The 14,165-nt window shown below is 48.4% G+C and overlaps 1 long non-coding RNA gene across 1 annotated transcript; it reads right to left on the bottom strand.

Moving 5' to 3' along the window:
- Positions 1 to 13,164, bottom strand: LOC128854007 (uncharacterized). The gene is made up of 3 exons (XR_008452896.1): positions 13,000 to 13,164; positions 4,631 to 4,805; positions 1 to 3,621 (listed from the first exon to the last, which is right to left on the bottom strand). It is a non-coding gene; the product is annotated as an uncharacterized LOC128854007 (long non-coding RNA).
- Between the last annotated feature and the right edge of the window lie 1,001 nt (positions 13,165 to 14,165).

Raw genomic sequence — 14,165 nt, 5'->3', positions numbered from 1 at the left:
GGCCTCATCAGATCTGTGCGAGGCTCAATGACAATAGCTAAAGAAACAAAAAGATATTGTGGATTTCGCTTAGCCACTTAAAGCTTTTACCTCCAAAGTCTGGCATATTTAACTCGGATCATATGAAAATTCCAGTGGTGAAGGTTAGAGAGGACTGAATGTGGAATGAAGACTTGTGTTTTCCTGAACAGAGCTGAAATGAAGAAGCAGCTGGGTCGTGGCGATCGGATTGCTCCTATAGGTCAGAAGTTCAATGCATCATTGGCTTTCACGTCACGAGGCTGTTCTGTTCCCAACTGCAACCAGCCGGGACTCCGCTTTTACTCTGGGCTCCTTCCATAAGGTGTATATGGCAGTCCAAGTAGTAACTAAATAATTTAAAATGTATTTTTAATAGTGAATCATTGCCACTTGTTTCTACAAGACAGCAGAAAATGAAATTAGATGCTGGCTTACATTCATATAAAACATAAATGCCAATACTTGACTGGATCATTGCTACAGCAAGTTTATTTTGCACAAATTTAATACAAGCATTAAGCTAGGAAGCTCTGGTAGCTGTGAGATTGCATTCAAAGGCACCTGGAACCTCATGGTGATCGAGGAACCAAACCCCTGAGAAGCCTGGTGCGAGGGCGCCGACCCCCAACGTCCGCTGTGGAGGACGGATGAAACGCGGTGGAGCTGAGCTGAGTTTGTGCAGTAGGTGAGAAGGGATCTGTGCGAGCAGTGAGCTACAGCACAGGTCCTGAGCGATCCCACCACATAACTCAATGAATTATTTATACATCTCGGGAAGAGGAGCTACAGCCACAGCTGAAGCTGAAAGAAAAAAACAGCTTAGCATTTAGCTGATGACTGACTTCTTGAATAATTTAAATTCATCAGAGACGTCCATGGTGGCCCAGTGTAACCTCCTGTGGACATTGTTCATCGGCACATTCAAAGGAGACAGCGAGTATGAGCTGCGTGTCTGCCCAGACCACAGTATTCAATTATGACAGAAGAGCAGGAGCTGCTACGCAAGGATGATGTGGGGCAATGGTCCACATCAAGTCAAGTTGGGGTATCTCACGTTAATCCAACAGCTAATGAGGGTTAACCTACTGATCCTAAACCAACTTTACATTGTCTATGTCTTCTACAGAAGGAGCACCTTTCAGCACGCCTTGTGTCGTGATTAACTCTCAGAGAGATTTTATCCTTCCTGCATCCAAGGCAGACCACCCTGTGACCTGCAACGCATTCTCTCCTTAATAAATCACCTTCTAAACACTTTCGTAGTGAAAACAGGGCTTCCACATGTTTCGGCACCCTCTGGTTCCCGTGTTAGGAGGAAGGAGGTTCTTGCTGGTGCTGCAGGACAACTTTGAGCCGTGGCTCTGGAGAACAGTGCCAGCACAGAGCAGCGGGGCTGCACAGAAGCCACGTCTGTGTTCCTCGGATGCTATGAATTTCTCTGAAAGCCAAGAAACCTGAAACTGCTGTGGCAAGTCAGGCTTCCTCTGAGATGGAGTCGAGGGAGGCTAATTTTAGTCACCATGCGCTATGCAAATTATCATTCTGTAGCTGAGTTTATTTTGTAAAGTGCTGACTGCCAAACTCACCGCAGGGCACAGACTCTTCATGTGGGTCTGAACGAGGTTTGGACGCAGCTCTTTGGTCAGCGGGGCTGCATTTCAGATGAAGGGGTGCGTGCCGAAAGGGGCAGGTTTTTAATAGAGGAGGCCTAGGTGACCGGTCTAGATCGTATTTTGATTTTCTAGCTGCCCAGAATCAGCTGTTAGTGGTTTTCCAGAATATCTTTTTGGTCCTACGTGTAATTTCTCTTTTTCCTTAAAAGCTCCCCCAATCAGCTGCACGCAGGAGGTGACGGGAGCGCTGGTGTCTGGATCACACCCAGGATCTGTAGAGAAAGGAAGCAGATCACGACTGGGTCTTAGATTTATTCTCTAAATATTTGGCACATCCACAGAGTTCACTTTTAACTGGGATTGATCTCATTTCCTAGGAAAGAAGTAATTCTTTAAACAATTATTATTAGGCTGTGATTGATGGCACTCATTTAAAAGCCAGAGGCAGATGTGGGGAATGTGGAGCAGCAGAAGCAAAGCAGGGTACCCTTCCAGGAAGCCCAGGCTTTAGCATGGACAGAAAATTGTTGAATTTCTCCCTTTTATGAAATAGATTTAGCATGCAGCCTTTCATCTGATAACTTCCATGATGTCTCCACCACGAGTCACACGATGGCTGAATTGTTCTTTGTGTTTAAAAGAAACAATTCACCATTTTTTCTTACTGACCTATCCCAGAGAGCTTCCAAAACTTTCTTTGCTTAACTTTAACCACTTCAGAGTTTGATGTCTTATCCGAAACCTTTGAGGCATTTACCCACCCAAGCAGGTCTGCCTGGAGCTGAGCTGGGAAAGGCACTTGGAATCCTCAACTCAAAAACGAGGCAGAAGGCTAAAAGCAGGAGCTGGTTTTCCACTCTGGAATTATTTCAAAAGGCGCTCCTGTGTCCTACGGCCAATCTTGAACCTCTGTGTGTCGGATCTGGGCTCAAACCCCAGTGAGTGGCCAGAATTTCTCCTTGAAATCTGCTGCAGGCTTCATGGGGGACAAATGTGCATAGCAAAATCTAGTTTAAATAGAGATGTTGTGAAACATCGGATTGCATTCATGGCATGGAAAGGCACTGCCACTGCATTCCTCCAAACACAGGGAGCTGCCGCACTGTGCATTTATTCCCACTGCCCGGTCTGTAAGAAGCAGCAACGCTCTCACACAGATACTGCCATGATTGAATAATTAACTTTAGGTCAGCATTGGGGATGTGTGGCAGCTCCCCACCCACTGGAAGGGCGGAATTGGGGAAAAATAGCTTTTCCATCATAAAAACCTGGGAGAATCCAAGCAGAATCCAGCTGCCCTGCTTTGGGGGGAGGCGAGGGAGCTGGCGACCGCCGGATGTCAGTGGTTGTGTGCGCAGCCCACGGCGGCAGAGAGGGCTCTCACCGGGGGCTGAGGACCACGCAGAGACAGAGATTCACCTGCTTCACTCACAGGAGCTTCCTAAAAAAGTATCTCCTGCAGAAGCGGAGCCGTGTCCCAAAGTGAAGAGCAGGGCGCAATAAAGAGCCTCTGTGGAGATGAATGGGGCGTTTGTGCTGCTGGGGCTTTCACCCGGATGAGCGGACTCGCTCGCCTTTCAGCATGGCTGTGCTCTATTCCTGTACATTTTCTGTGTCTTCTCATTGCCCCTCAGCTTCGTATACAATCTGACCTTTCTGCTGCGCTTGTCTGGGGAAAGGTAATCACTTCCTTTGCTTTCTTCAGGGTCGCACATCATCGCATGTGGCAGAGAGATAAGTGCATCTGGAAAATGTGGTTGCATGTGAGACGAGGCAGGAAAAAATATCTGCGAGTAGGTCAGGATCCACTTGAAGACCTGCCAGAGTGCAAATAGATTTTTTCAAGCTGGCTTTTTAACTCTCAGTGGCTCCTGTGAAAACTCCGTGATTGCAGAAAATTTTCTTTTGCTTGGAACAGCGGAGAGAGATTTCCGTTCCCCGTGCTCGCTGCTGCAGAACGGCCCGGAGCGAGTGCTGCGAGGCTGCCCTGATTTATGGTGTTGGGAAGCAAGGAGGGAAGAAAAGGAATATTTCAGGTTTCATACGGTGACTGGAAATGGATCTAAATACGCTGTTGTGCAACCCTTGGGCTGGAACCGAGACTGTGTATTGCAGAAAATAAACATCACTCAGAAGGAGTTTTAATACCGAAGCGCAGCCCTAACCCCACGGCTCCCCTGGGGCTGACGATAACCTCACACAAACAGCTCTGTCAGAGCACCCGGATGGAAACTTAAGGGACCTCTTCTAATTAATCATAGAATCATGGAATGGTTTGTGTTGGAAGGGACCTTAAAGCCCATCCAGTTCCAACCCCTGCCATGGGCAGGGACACCTCCCACTGGATCCGGGTGCTATATAAACGCAACTATAAATTATATGCATCCAGTGTGGATTTGGCGTGTTGGCTACTGAAGATATAAACTACTGTAACGCGGTGGCAATTCTGAAATGACAGCAAAGCTGACACCGCAGGAGACACGTGGGGCCCCGGTGTGGCTGCGTGGCTGCGGTCTGGGCCAGGCGACACATGGGTTTCTCACAGCTGTGTCCATTTTATATGTCCAGGAGCAGAGTAAAAGAGCCTGCGCTGTGCTCAGTGTGGTTACAACTGCTTATTCTTACTGCTCATTATAGTATCTTGCTGGGGTGCCATCCAGAGGCACCGGGATATCCAGGATACACCCTCTAACCAGGGAGAGGGGATGAGGGCCAGCTCAGCAAATGCAAGGGCAGAGCTCCCATGGACCAGGGCTTTTCAAACCCCTTAATTGAACACAACACCTTGGTGTCACAGCTTGTTCTACTCATTCTACTGGTGTAGAAGCCCTACTTAACGCTGAAGTGATTAAAGAATAAGCTAGCTTGACACGAGCATCATCCAGCGAAAACAAAGGCAGTTTAGCTAAAATGGGTTTGAAAATGCTCATTAGTTAAGCTTATGTAAATTTGCATAGATGTGGGCTTGCAAACACAGCTTTCCCCCCTTTTCTCACCTAATGGGACTAATTATTGCTTTAATTATGATGTAATTGTGTGGCCTTGGGATCATTGATTACAGATGCAGTTCCCCCTCTCCCTGGTTTGTCTGAATCCAGGCAGAAGAGGGGGATGCTCTTCAGGGATACTCTTCAGGGATGCTCTGCTACTCCTCTTGGCTGCAGTCTTGACCTTAAAAACAGAGGAAAAGAAAAAAAGTGAGTAAGCTGAGCTATTTATAGTTGAGCTAATTATTGTGATGTGATATGACAGCAGTGGAGTCTGTTTTCTCCTCACTCAATTAATGGCAATGGAAAAAAGCATTCAATACCCTTTTAGCAGTGTTCGCTGGCTGCAATACAGACCTGGGCTTTAATGCTTTAAGATGCAGGATTTTGTGCTACGGCACTGGGGGGGCACAGTGCTGTGTTGTGTTTCTGGCTGGTGTAGGAGAAGCTGTGATGTAAAGAGCACTGAGGAGCTGAAGGGAAGGTGCTGTTACTACAGAAAAAAAACTACTGTTGGGTGGGACGGAGCTAAAAGTCTGCACAAACCACCAGGTGAAAGGGTACAGGTCCAAGTTCAGGTGTCTTGAGTTTTCTCCTTCTCCTCGGGAGGCTGGTGGATGCGAAGCGGGGTTGGACTAGACGACCTGTAAAGGTGCCTTCCAACACAACTCGTTCTATGATTCTAAAGAGTCTGAAGCAGCTAAATCTTTACCTTTTGCAAATGGGGAAACTGAGGCAGAAGTGGTTAACTTGAGAAAGGCTGCGAAGCAACTAAACAGCTCGAGAGTTGTCTGCCTTGGTCTGTAGCCTGATCCGTCCAGAGAAGTGGGTTCATCCCATGCTTTTCCCAGTCTCTTTCCTGCCTTTGTGCTGTTCCCATGCACAAATCCTGGCAGTGAGACCCGCTGGGCAGCAACCAGACTGCGGGAGGCGGAGGGGACAGGGGGGGATGAATGTTTTACTGCCCGTTACTGAAGATTCTGCCACAAAACCCACCCTTGAGCAGCAGGATGTGTCTTTTAGGTCTCTGGGGAAGCTGCTAATAGCAGCCATCCCTGGTTTTGGTTTTGGCGCTGTGCAAGAAGTGAGACTTTTATTTTTTTAAAAAATTTTAGGATTATAAGAAAAATATGGACCCGATCTTTAACCAAGACAGAATTTGAAATCCTAAACTTTTGTGAGTGGAAAAGCGCTTCGCTGTTGCAGCTTAGCTCTTGCTCCCCCTCCAAGGCTATAAAATAGCTTTTCTTCCCTGCTCCTCTCCCCCCTTGGGGCGTTGCACAGCTTGTACCGCTCCGTGACCACAAACCTCCTGCCAGAGGATTTGCCGTGTGTTATATAGACCTTTCTTCATTTTTGCAAGAGAAGAAGGGGGGAAAAAAAACCCAACCCTCTCCCTCTCTCCTCCTTTTAAGGCTTTGATCAGGTCCCTGAAATCCATGTACTTCTCGGGTTGCTTTGGGTGACCTTTCAGGCTTTCAGAAAGCAGGTGCTGTTCGTGAAGCCCTGACGTGACTGTTGCTTTGTTTTCCCGTTATTTATCTTTTTTTTTTTAAGCCCGTGGGTCAGACAGCTGCAGGTACAGTGCAATATTCATGAGAGGCTCTGATTTATGCAGGCACAAGGCTGCGCGCTGGGATTAGAGGGGGACTGAATGTTATATGCGGCTTTAATTTCTTTTTATGACCAAAGGATACAGCCAGAGTTTCTCAAATATGGAATTTATGAGAGGCTCATTCATGCAAGTTTTAAAGGGCCCCTGTATGGCCGCTGCGCCCAACGCTGGGGCGAGCAGCCTGCTCGGCCTCTCTCGGTTCACAAAAGGGTGTATATATAAAAATATGGCTCAGGTGATCGGTTTGACACCTAAACAGCCTCTGCTTGCAGAGCCCGGACGCTCCTGCAGCATTTCGGCAGCCCCGGCCCCTCTCTGGGTGAGGCACAGAGAAATTCTGGGCAATATTTAGATTTGAAAAATCTTCCAAGCAGGGACTCTCTCAGCACTGAGGGTTAACTTCAGGGCTTCTAATAGGTACTATAGTGCAAACCAAAGAACACAGGGTATGTGGGGCAAGTCCAGGCATTGTTTGGCTCTCCTGACTTCCAGTCCCGTGTTCCACGCTGACACCGCTCGCTCCTGATCTGATTTAATTTCACGCTTTTTATCCAACCTGGAATTCCTTTCTCCTGAAAAGGAGTCTCTTTTCTTTCAGGAGAAGCAGGGTTTGTGTGCCTGGCAGCTCACCAGGCGCTGCCATCCACCTGGGATTTGCATTGTAGATTATGAAACAGCCTGGCATAGAATTCAAGCTATTAAATGCAATAACGTTGCCCCGCACCATAATGTGCATGTCTGATGTGATGAATTATCCAGCCCTCTCCTGCTTGAAGCTTTACACTTGCATCCCACAAGGCTATTTTGGGGAGAGAGATGATTCTTTGGAAAGTTACCAAAGTTTTTGTAGTGGAACTGGAACCATCAGTGTACTCAGAAACCTGATAACGGGTTCCTGATAGGAGGTGCCCCCTAATCACTGCTTTAAAACACTGAGTCTGGCAGTCTGGAACTGCTCTAAAGTCCCTTGGAGATGACGAAGAGGACCTCCTTCAGTCTCCACGAGCAGAGTGAGAAGTCATTTCCAAGCCTGAGATCTCCAAACAAGGCTTGTGCCATGCTTTGTGCTCCAGGATGGTCAATGGTTCTGCCGGAGAGCCCCAGTTCCTCATCTCACGGATGATGCAGACACTGGAGTCCAGCCTGGACGGATGGGAAAAGCCTTACCTATCTCCCGCATCTTCACCTTCTATTTCGGCAGAAGGAGAGATTTCCCTCCCCTCTTCCCTCCCTGCCATGCCATCCAGGAAAACAAAAAGGCACTGCTAACATCTGCTCTTTTCTCCTCCCACACACAGGCTCTTTCTCGGTCTCTATTAAATCCCTTCCCACACAGCGGCGTAGGCAGCCTTATGCGCGCACAGCGCAGCGTACAATTTCTCCCATCCCTTGGGAGCAACGTTTGCAACGGTGACTGGTGAGGGTTTATTTTAGTTCCTCGCTAAGACTTTGGTTAATGGGCTTCTCGGTCTCCAACCGCACTGAGACCTCCAGCGCTCAGCTCGTGCACCATGGAATGGCACGGCTGACACAGAAGCTCAGGGAGATGCGGCGAAGGGCTGGAAAGGGAGGCAGCAACAGATGTAGAAGGTTCCCATTGCTAAGCTACACTCAGGTGCACTCCGCTTCCAGCGGGAGGGGTTACTAGGGAAACTAGGAGCCCATTTCTGCGAAAAAATCAGACGTTTCTAATGAGCAACAAATGCCATACTCGTCCTTCAGCTTTTATGCGCCAGGATCCATTCTTTGGGCTGAATGTAGCTGAAAAGTGTCTGATTTCAAACCCTGCCACCACTCTTGTCCCAGTCCTGTCCCGCAGGGTGCCGAGCCGTCACCATAAAGCACACGAGCTCTGAGTCACTCCTCCTTCTGGCAAAGGAATTGGGAGAATCCATCTGGGCTCGTTCCATCCTGACAAACTTGCCATGTTTTGCAATTTGCATGTTTTTCTGCTCTGACTGGAACCGCTTGGCTTCTCCCGAAGCTGGCATGGCTTTTTTTCTTGCAAGAAGAAATTTCCCCCTCAAAATAAATTTTGCAGAAGAAGTTGAATCTGAGCGGCTCAAAGCCAAACAACGCCAGCTGCTGCGCGGAACGCTCGGCAGAAGGATGCTCCGCTCTTTCCCACAGCCCTAATCAAGCCCAGTTGCCAATTATCAGTCTGTGTGTACATTGCATCCTCACTGAGGGGGACAGTTGGGCTTCAACGTGGCAAAAGATGAGCAAGGGGTTGCTCCAAGGGTACACGATGCAGAGAGAGGTTTGGAGGCACTGGAAGAGCCTGGACTTGCAGCTCTGGTCTCCTCTTGCGAGGCTGGGAGGGAGGATTCACAGAGCCGGGGCTCGGATTGAAGGTAGGATTGGAGAGCAGCCGCCCTCCCGCCCACCTGCGACTTGCTGATCGATGGAAACGGGTGATTTACTGGATCAGAAATAGCAATTATCCTCAGAAACGCAGCGAGATGATTAATTGCACCACGAGGCACTAATAGTTATGTCAAGAGTAACTACTGCATAGCACCAAAACAGAAAGGGCTTCGAGATACAGACTTACTCTGTTAGGGGAAAAATACATTATTCAAATCAAGGAATTGGATCCAAATACCTAAAACAATTCAGAAAATGCTGTAAAAGAAACATGAATAGGAGCCACACCGTTAAGAAAGAACATTTCACAGGGAATTACAATCCCCAACTGAAGTTTGCCTATAGAGAAGCAAAGAAAAGGAATTAAAAAACAACAACAAAAAGTTGTATTTCCTGCATAGTGCGTTCAGTTTAGGGGGATATGACATAATTGCGTATTTTCCCACCATTCAGAGAGTATAATTCCCCAAGTTATCACAGGGAACACCTGTTCATTAAAAAAAACTGAAAACCTAAGCTTGCAAACCTGATGCATTTTGCAGTGTGATTAACTTGCTGGCTTCCAGGAGGTTTAATTTAAACAAAGAAAAAGATCAAAGAGAATGGTTTGGTTTATCTTGGTCTATAATTTTTTTTTTCCAGTGAAAACACAAAAATACAAATAACCGTTTGTGTTGGTTTTGATCGATTTACAGTACTCTCTGCTCACACCCAGGCCATCCTGAAGACACCCCCTTCTTACAGCCTGTGCCACCGAGCAATTTACAACCCAACGCATCGGAAATTAATTCCAGAAGAAAGGAAAGGGAAAGATTGTTCTTTCACTTTAGCTATTCTTGCAAATGGCAATGGGAATAGGACGGGACAAAGAGATGCTTGTGCGATGTGTTTATTTTGGGGCAGGATAGCGCAGCGTGGGTTTTTCTTTACCTTTCTCTACACGGGAGGGCTGTTATTAGCACTGGAAGTGACAAATATTGCGTGTCCAGCTGTGACAGTTTCTAGCGAGAAAAAAGGTGTGTATGGAGCAGATCATGAGCCACCAGTGCTTTTCCTGTGGGAAAGCCCAGCTTCTCCCCACACTCACCAGTGCTGCTTCCATCAGACCGGACACAAAGGACTGGTCCAGAGCTGAAGGCAGTGAGAAGTCCCCGGGGCAGCTGCACCTTCGCTTGCAGGAGAATAAACTGTCTTCACACCTCTATATTTATCCATGGGCTGCACTGCTGGAGGGCTCTCGTTCAAATACAGCGCTTCCAAGGGAAGGCCTGGGGTGTGGTGTGGTTGCCCTTCCCGGGAAACACAGAGGCGCCTGCGCCTCATCCGCTGCCGGTTTCTCCTCACTGTGGTTCCAGGTGGGTTAAAAGTGGTGGTATTGGGGAGGAGAGGAAAATAAAGCAAGTTCTTTGATAGGAAGTTTCATAACTCACTTCAGTATCCTATATATTGCTTTTTGGAAGTATTTTTAAATTACGTGAAATACAGTTGCCCGGTATCCCAGCGGCCACAGCCTGACCCGGGACGGCAATATTTGCAGGTTTTAATAAGAATGGAAAATCCCTAAAGTCAAGTCTGCACTGCACAGTGCAGTGGATCAGGGTTTGTTGTTTGGTTTTCTTTAGTATTTTATTTATGCCCCATCCCTGGAGGGGTTCCAGGCCAGGTTGGATGGGGTTTGGAGCCCCTGATCCAGTGGGAGGTGTTCCTGCCCGTGGCAGGGGTGGGACTGGATGGGCTTTGAGGTCCCTTTCCGCCCAAACCATTCCCCGATTCCGTGTTATGGTGCTGGTTTAAAAATGCCACAGTTGAACCAGTGAGCATGGTCACAGCTTTAAACGCAGTAGATCCCTCATTATTTACCTGGGGGGAGGAAAAAGTGCCAGTATTTTCCTAAAGAACTCAGCCTGACACCTGATCTCGGGGAGGCATCGCTGCGCTGACCTCTGCTTTGGCACCAGCATGAAAGCCCGGCCGGACCCGCCAGAGCTGCCGGGTTCACAGGGTGGTCAGGACAAGCGAGTGGTGAAAATAGTTTTGGGATGAGCTGGGATTCCCTCTGAGGTCCCAAATAGCACCAGCAGTGCCCCTTGTAGATCACAACACCGACCCGTTCCGGCATTTGTTATCCTCCAGCTCAGGGCTGAATATTCTGGATATTTGGAGACCTTATTGCAGCCTTCCACTACTTAAAGGGGGCCGCTAAGAAAGATGGGGAGAACTTTATAGCAGGGCCTGTAGCAATAAGACATAAGAGAAGGGTTTTAAACTGAAGGAGGAGAGGTTTTAGACATTAGGAAGAATTTTTTTTACAATACAAGTGGTGAAACGCTGGTCCAGGTCGCCCAGAGAGGTGCTGGGTGCCTCATCCCTGGGGATGTTTGAGGGGGCTCCGAGCAACCTGATCTGGTTGAAGATGTCCCCACTCACTGCAGGGGCGTCAGACTGGGTGACCTTCACGGTCCCTTCCCACTCAAAGCATTCCACAATTCTATGACTCTATGTTTCACTTTGCCGTGCGCTCAGAAGTTTGGTGTGTACCATGTGTTTATATTAGGTTTGGATGCTGAAGGGATGCACAGGGTTTGCCAGAAACTTGGAATTTAAGCCCATTTCCTGTCTGGAAAGGGCACTGAACAATGGGTCTGGTATCCCAAAAGCTTTTTCTCAAAAGCTTTTCCATTTTGTTGCAGTGTCAAGTGCGTAAACGTGCTCAGGAATTTTAAAGCAAATGCTGGGAAACATTAGCATAGAGAAAATCTTAAAGTTTGTGTTTCCCCAAGCATCCGGGGGGGAGAATAAAAACAAATAAATTAGTAGATTCTTGCCACTCCAGTGCTGGGATGAAAGGGCACTGTGAGGTTCAGCAGTGCCCATGGTAAATCTTAATTTTTTAATTTGTTAAAGCCTTTACATATTTACAGCAAAGTGCCTGGGAAGGAATTACACATTTTTCATCTTCATTGTTGTTCTTATAAAATTTCAAAATCAAATTTTGAGGAAAATGCTTGGTGGCAGACACTTTAAGAAAGAAAATCCGGATCAGCTGTGTCAGCCCTTGAGATTTATTTGGGCAATTACAGTTAATAGGAAACGCAAGTATCCTAAAGAAATAACATTTTCTTGAGCTGCTCGGGAACGCGGCGTGGATCGTAAATGGGAATAAGGCAGTGTGCGTGCTCAGGCAGATATTTGGCTGAGGGTTTGGTTTTTGGGATGCCCTTTCCCTTGGCTGCACCCGGAGAGCTCTGAGCATCAGCAGCGCGTTTGGGGTTCAGCTCCATGCAGGAGCAGCCACGTTTCCTTCTGTTTTGGGTCAATGAGTTTTTTGCATCGAAGCTTCGAATCAGCCCAAGTTGACTTGAAACGCTGCCAGCCTGGGCTAAGATTTGAAAGTCTGAGTCTAACCAGGAAATCTCCTCTTGATGAAAGTCTGGGGAGGGGGAGAGGACGCTGTCTGCCTGTTATGTGCCCTTCAAATTGTATCTGCAGTGAGTTTAGCATCCAAAGGACCCGTGAAAAAAACAAAGAAAAGGTTTGCAAAGCACAGCTTCATTTCATTTCGTTGGGGTTGTTCAGCCTGGAGAAGAGAACGCTCCAGGGAGAGCTTAGAGCAGCTTCCAGGACTGAAAGGGGATCCAGGAAAGCTGGGGAGGGGCTCTGGATCAGGGAGTGCAGGGACAGGAGGAGGGAGAATGGTTTTAAGCTGAAAGTGGGGAGATTGAGATGAGATATTGAGGAGAAATATTTTGCTGTGAGAGTGAGGAGCCCCTGGCCCAGGTTGCCCAGAGCAGTGGTGGTGCCCCATCCCTGGAGGGGTTCCAGGCCAGGTTGGATGGGGCTCGGAGCCCCTGATCCAGTGGGAGGTGTCCAGGGTTGGAACTGGATGGGCTTTGAGGTCCCTTTCCACCCAAACCATTCCATGATTCTACGTAAGCTCTGTGTAAACGTCACTTTTTATTGTATTGAGACATCTGAGAATGCGCAACCCCATTTCTCAGCCCTTTTCCACAAGGGTTGAACACCCTCATGTCTATGCAAACCACCCCAAGGGCACCAAGGCTGAACCCAATTGAGCCGTGCTCATCCTGGGACGATTCCCACTGCTGCCACGGGGCTGGTGCTCTCCGGGGGGACATCACCACCCCCTGGGGTTGGGAGCCGAAAACGCCCAGGGATGCTGGTCTGGGATGGAGGTGTGAATACGATAAGGTTGGATTTGCACAGAAGGGGTTTGTCAGGGCTGAGAAATGAAGGTCATGCAGTAAGGGGATCTGGGGTTATTTATACCCGGGGCGCTCACGGCTGAGAGCAGCAACATTTGATCGGGGATGTGTCCGGTGGGAGCCCTGCACAGCCAGCGGCTCACACACAGCCTGTCCCAGGGCACAGCGCTTACCTGCAGGGTTCCTCCCACTCCGGTTTGCAAAATAACCCCATTTTAGGCCAGAAAAATGGGTGAGGCTGACCCGGCGTGACCTGGCGGAAGCATTTGTGGCATGAGTTGGGGGAAAAAATCCATCGCAAATCAGGTCCCTGGAGCTGAGACATCTTTCATCTACATGCAAATGCTGAACTAGCACGACTCAAAGTTTCTTTTTAAAGCCTGGTGCTGGTTTGTGCAGTTTAATGATTTCCTCACATTTTTTTTAGTTATTTACTTCTGTCCTCTAAAGGCTCCTGGCTCCTTAACTCTCTCTTTGGTTGGTTTTTTTTATTTTAACTGTATTTTCTGAGCATGTTTTCCAATTCAAGGTTGATGAAAGATGCCTTCTTTAGAGGCTGGGGGCTTTAGGAGCACCCAGGCCTGATTCAGCAAACACACTTGGTTATGTTCCGTTTAATTTTACAAAGCAGTTAAGGACATACCTGGCCTTGGGCATGTGCTTATGTTCTCCTCTGCTCAGCAAAGCATTGGAACACGTGCTTTGCTTTAACCTTTTTGGGGCCAGCAGGAAAGCTGGGGAGGGGCTCTTGGTCAGGGAGGGCAGGGACAGGACGAGGGGGAATGGTTTTAAGCTGAAAGAGGGGAAATTGAGATGAGATCTTAATGTTCTCCTGTGCAGGTGGGGAGGCCCTGGCCCAGGGTGCCCAGAGCAGCGGTGGTGCCCCATCCCTGGAGGGGTTCCAGGCCAGGTTGGATGGGGCTCGGAGCCCCTGATCCAGTGGGAGGTGTCCCTGCCCATGGCAGGGGTGGGACTGGATGGGCTTGGAGGTTCCTTCCAACCCAAACCATTCCATGGTTCTATAATCAGAGACGAGGGATTTCTAGCACACGCTCAAATATTCCCCAAACCTGGAACCTGAGCAGCTCTGGCAGGTGATTGCCCCCTGCCTTTCTAGAACTGGTGGATTTGTCAAACTGCTAAAAGCATTTTAAAAATTCCTTAAAATACCCTATTGCCAGTGGCAGCTGTCCCTGTGCATCCTCCCTGGAGGGACTATCGCCAGGGCAGGGAAGGGAGCGATGCTTCCCGAGTGAGCGAAGCTTTGTGGTTGCTCGGCCTCTCGTCTTGCTCTATAGTTGGATGTTGTTGTACATGCAGAGTGCAGATCCTGAGCCTG

This window comes from Cuculus canorus, chromosome 18, assembly GCF_017976375.1.
Source record: "Cuculus canorus isolate bCucCan1 chromosome 18, bCucCan1.pri, whole genome shotgun sequence".
NCBI lineage: Eukaryota > Metazoa > Chordata > Aves > Cuculiformes > Cuculidae > Cuculus > Cuculus canorus.
The sequence above is the reverse complement of the archived record's forward strand: the minus strand, read 5'-3'. Positions and strand labels throughout refer to the sequence as shown.